Source organism: Herpailurus yagouaroundi, unplaced genomic scaffold (assembly GCF_014898765.1).
Source record: "Herpailurus yagouaroundi ecotype Mexico unplaced genomic scaffold, PumYag 192, whole genome shotgun sequence".
NCBI lineage: Eukaryota > Metazoa > Chordata > Mammalia > Carnivora > Felidae > Herpailurus > Herpailurus yagouaroundi.
In genome coordinates, this window is record NW_024412423.1 from 305,320 (window position 1) to 310,761 (window position 5,442).

Below are 5,442 nucleotides of genomic sequence, written 5' to 3' on the forward strand. Positions count from 1 at the left end.
TAATTCTGGGCTTTCCAGTCTGTCTCACTAGCTCTGTCTCTTCTTGTGCTGGTCCCCCCTGGTGGGCATTGTAAAGGCGTCATTATGTTGCGCGTGTGTGTGCAAACAGCAAGGAAGGGCTTCATCCACAATTGTTTCAATAGGAGGGAGAGATTGAACTCAACTTCCATTACTGTGTTTGAATATCTGGTAGAGTTAGACCTCCTCTGTCTGCTTCCGTGTCAGGGCATCCTAGCTATTCCTGCGTGTGACCACTATCTTGTTGGGATATCACATTTACAGACAAACTTCAGGGTAATTGACACCGTTATCAAGTTGAGCCATCTTATCCAAAACCAAGGAACATCTTTCTGTGTGTTCAAGACTACTTAGTCTTGGGGCGCCTGGGTGACTCAGTCGGTTGAGCGTCTGACTTGGGCTCAGGTCATGATCTCACAGTTCATGAGTTCATGCCCCGCGTCAGGCTCTGTGCTGACAGCTCAGAACCTAGAGCCTGCTTCTGATTCTGTGTCTCCCTCTCTCTCTACCCCTCCCCAACTTGTGCTCTGTCTCTCAAAAATGAATAAACATTAAAACAAATTTTTTTTTAATAAAAAAATACTATTTAGTCTTATTTGTTCAAGACCACTTTCAGGAGCATTTTGAAGTTTTCCTCACATGTTTTTATTAAGTTTATTCATGAGGATGTGGCTTTGTTTGTTGTTATTATAATTGTTTTCTTCCATCCTGTCTAGAATGGGTCAGTGTGTGTATGTGTGTGTATGTGTGCTGTTTTGTGTGCACCTACCTCACTGAATTTATTTTGTTATTAGTTTCAGCATTAATCCTTTTAGAGAGTTTAGGGATTCTATCATCTGAAACTTGAAATAGTTTGACTTCTTCTTTACTGATTTTTATGCATCTACTTGCTTTCTCTTATCTAATTAAATTGGCTAAATACCTCCCATTCAATATTTTTTTTTTTTTTAAGTTTTTATTTATTGGGGCACCTGGGTGGCTCAGTCGGTTAAGCCTCTGACTTCAGCTCAGGTCATGATCTCGTGGCTCATGAGTTCGACCCCGAGTCAGGCTCTGTGCTGATAGCTCCGAGCCTGGAGCCTGCTTCAGATCCCGTGTCTCCCTCTCTCTCTGCCCCTCCCCCACTCACGCTCTGTCTCTCTCTCAAAAATAAATAAACATTTTAAAAAACTTTTTAAAAACATGTTAAGTTTTTATTAATTGAGAGAGAGGGAGGGAGAGAGCACAAGTGGGGAAGGGGCAGAGACAGAAGGAGAGAGAAAATCCCAAGCAGGCTCCACACTGTCAGCACAGAGCCCCATGTGGGGCTCGAGCTCCAAAACTGAGAGATCATGACCTGAGTCGAAATCAGAAGTTGGACATTCAACCGACTGAGCCACCTGACACCCTTCCCATTTAATATTCAATATTAGGTATAATGAGCCTCCTTCCCTTGTTCCTGAAGTTAGTAAAAAAAGTCTCTAGTACTTCTCCTGTTACAGGAGATGCTGACTTTAGCCCCCGCCCCCCCTCCCCCCGCAAAATAAAACAAACACCAGCCAGGATGTTACATGGAAGGTGATGGATGATACACATCCATCCTTTGACCACATGTGTTAACACGTTGTATTGTGTTAGTTGATCCCTAGCCTGTTCTAGTGTTAGTTTTCTTCATTTATTGTATAACTTGTCAAATATCAATTTAAAAATTTCTGTAATAGGGGCTTTCTATCTTTTAAATTATTGTTACCTAAAGTCAATCCAGATTTTGTGGTTTTTACACTGTTCAACACAAAAGTGAATAACATTCTGCCTTGCATGTCAAAAAAGAGAGAGAGAGGTACTGACTTTAGAACAGAGATAGGGAGATGTATGTATGTATATGTGGGGGTACACATTAATTCCTATTTTATTGGGTGGTTTCTTAAAATCAAGAATGAATATTGATTTTCATTGAAGACCTATATGGAGATAATTATATGATATTTCTCCTAGCACTGTTAATAAGATGAATCTTTTATTTTTATTTTTTTATTTTTTTAATGTTTTATTTATTTTTGAGAGAGAAAGAGAATGCATGCAAGCAGGGGAAGGGCAGAGAGAGAGGGAGACACAGAATCTGAAGCTGGCTCCAGACTCTGAGCTATCAGCACAGAGCCCGACGCAGAGCTCAAACAAACCCATGAATCGCAAGATCATGACCTGAGCCGAAGTCGGATGCTTATCCGACTGAGCCACCCAGGTGCCCCCCACCTTTTTTAAATACAGAAGGCTTCATAAACTTACCTCTCTTCTTGTGCAGGGTCCATGCTAATCTTCTCTATATTGTTCCAACTTTAGTATATGTGCTGCCAAGGCAAGCACGATAAGATTAATCATACTAATGGATTTCCTGATACCAGGTCCAGGATGAGAGGATAAGGCAAACAATAAGACACAAAATTTATTAAATATGAATATTAAGCCATCCTTGCCTTCCTGAAATGGAAGCCACTTGGGCATGATATATTATGTTTCAATATGATTGTGTTAGCCATCTGGATGTGAGGTCCAGGCGTGGCTTTGCTGGGTTCTTACTGGTGTCGGCCAGGACTAATCCTCATCTAGAGGCTGAGGTAGGAATAGATCTGCTCTTCTACCTATGTGGTTGCCAGCAACACTCACCTTTTTTTAGTTGCAGGACGAGAGCTTATTGCCATATTCTGTTGGTTAGAGGAAAGTCAATGGTTCCATCCACACTCCAGGGCATGAACTCCTGGAGATAGGGATGGCAGGTGCTTTAGTACATCCAGCACAATGGTGTTAGATTTGGTTTGCTGATAGTTATTTTTACTAGTTTTCCTAGTCATTCCTTGGTTTGATAAAGTGTAGCTTCTGACAGGTTCTTCAAGAAGGACTCATGAGTATGACGTTCCCTGATTCATTTTATGTTGGCATTGTTTTCTGTCCTCTTGATACCTGAAGGATAGTTTGGCTGGTTATAAAATCCTAGCTCACACTTGCTTTCTTTGAATTCATTATAAGGTTGCTCTGGGTTTTATTGCTTACATGAAGTTGTCAAGAAGTCTGATGTAAACATGCTTTTCTTCCTTTTATGAGTCACTTGATCATTTTTCCTGGAGCTCCAGAAGATTGTTTTTTTCTTTACCTTTAAAGTCTAATCATTTTACTAAGAAATATCTTGGAGTTGCCCATTCAGTATCAATTTTCTCAAGTGCACTGGGCAAGGGGTGGGGGGAAGTTAGCTATGCAGATTCAAGTCTGCTTTTATTTCCAGAAAGATTTCTTGGAAAATCATTATGCTGCTAATTATGTTGTTTTTCTTCCAATGCTATGTCTATACACTAGATCTTTTTTGCCCATCTTCTGTATCTATCACTTTCTATATAATCCTCTTTGCTACTGTTTTTATTTCATTTTGGTTTTATGGTTGTTTTCATTCATTTCCTCAATGAACTTTATTAAAATTTAGTCAAATCTATTCTCCCTAAAAGAGCGTCTACTTTAGTGTTCATTTCTGAGATGATGTTGTGTTTTTCATTTTCTCTCCTGAGTTTGGGAATTCTAGTTTTGTGTGTACCTTTTGTGTGTGTGTCCATTTCCGTTTTGAGTTTTCAAGTTTATATGTAAGGCATTTTGTCACGTTTCAGACGCTTTCATAAGGCTATTCAAGTCAGGATTCTGTGTTACATTATTCCCATGTAAATTAGTTTCTGGGGAGAATGATTGTCAGCCCCTTATATTGCTTTTGTATAGATACTGTTTGTTACCCTCTGTTAACTTAGAAGTGTCTTGGGGAGCCTGGGTGGCTTAGTTGGTTAAGTGTCTGATGAATGATTTTGGCTTAGGTCACAATCCCATGGTTTGAGGAATTGAGCCCTGTGTCAGGCTCCAGGCTGACAGCATGGAGCCTGCTTAAGATTCTCACTCTCCCTCTCTGCCTCTCCCCCCACCCCAAAATAAATAAATAAACTTAAAAAAGAAAAAGAAATGTCTTTATGTTTGCAGGTAGTGGGAATAATAGACCAATCATAGGCCAGCCTTGGGGATTTGGGTAACATCAGATTTCTTAGTTCAGGAGTGCCCTCTTCTGTTGGTTTAAGGACTCCTTTACTTGGAGTCTTACCCGGTGTGGGATGGTTTGGTGTCTGCCAAATTTACCATTCACTTTTGCTTCTATAGGCCTTTGATTTCCCCATACTACTTTTTTTTTACCCTACCCATTTACCCCCAACCCTCTAAAGGCCTCCACCTCTGAGCCACATCCTCTAGAAGCAGGATCTTTCCAAGACAGCCAACCCTGGTCCTGCACGCTTTCTGTCCCTTTTGAATCCCCCCAGAATCCAGTGCTGCCTCTCACCTGGTCTCACATCTGCTCTCAGAACTGCCCCACTCTAGTGGGACTTTCTCCTTCTGGTGTCATTTTGTCTAAATTCTTGGCCCCAGTTCCCTGCTCCTCTTTCCCACCTGGTCTCTGCCCGACCTGCCATGCCAGCGGTTCTCTGGAGTGGGCTCTGCAGGTGGGGTCTCTCGCCTCACTCACACCAACTACAGGTGGGCAGCAGCCTGTCTCCTGGTCACGCTCTAGGCCCCAGTGTGGGTGGTTTTATTTGCGCTCTTGGTCGATCTGTATAGAGAAGTTTGCCTTTAGGTGGCTGCCATTATCTACAGGGACTTGGAGATGTCCCCAAGCTTTTTACTCAGAAAACTTCGTATGGAATGGTGTACACCCCACTTCAATCCATTCCTCATTAACATCTGGCAGTGTGTGTTTTATCTCAGCCCTCATAACTTTAGCTGAACCATTTAAGAGTAAGTGTATCAGTATCTCCTTAGAACAAGGACGTTCTACAAAACCTGAGGTCGGGTGTCACACCCAGGAAACATTAACACAAAAACATTTCTCTTATACAGTCCATATTCAACTTTTCCCAGTGGCCCCAGTAATGTCCTTTTGGGCCTTATTTTTACATCTGGGATCCAATCAATGATCAAGCGTTGCACTTGTTTGTCATGTTTATTAAAGTCTTTTAATCTACCACAGTCCCTCCATATTGTTTGTCTTTCCTGGTGTCATGAAGTCTCCACATCAGTTTTCTCCCATAATCTGGATTTGTTGGACTCTTTCCTCAAAACTCAATTCAGGTGAAGTGTTTTGGGTTGAAGTTGTTTTAAAATTACAGACAGGAGGGCGCGTCGGTGGCTCAGCCAGTTAAGTGTCAGACTCTTGATCTCAGTTCAAGTCATGATCTCGTAGTTGTGACATCAAGCCCCACATTGGGCTCTGCACTGACAGAATGAAGCCTGCATGGGATTCTCTGTCGCCCTGTCCCCTTACCCTTACCCCACTCATGCTCTCTCTCTTTCTCTCTCAAAATAAGTAAATAAACATGTATAAAAAATAAAATAAAATAAAATAAAATAAAATAAAATAAAATAAAATAA

At 41.3% G+C, this 5,442-nt stretch overlaps 1 non-coding gene across 1 annotated transcript; it reads right to left on the reverse strand.

Moving 5' to 3' along the window:
* Positions 1–2,255: 2,255 nt before the first annotated feature.
* Positions 2,256–2,361, reverse strand: LOC121010903 (U6 spliceosomal RNA). Its single transcript, XR_005781418.1, has one exon. It is a non-coding gene; the product is annotated as a U6 spliceosomal RNA (small nuclear RNA).
* Between the last annotated feature and the right edge of the window lie 3,081 nt (positions 2,362–5,442).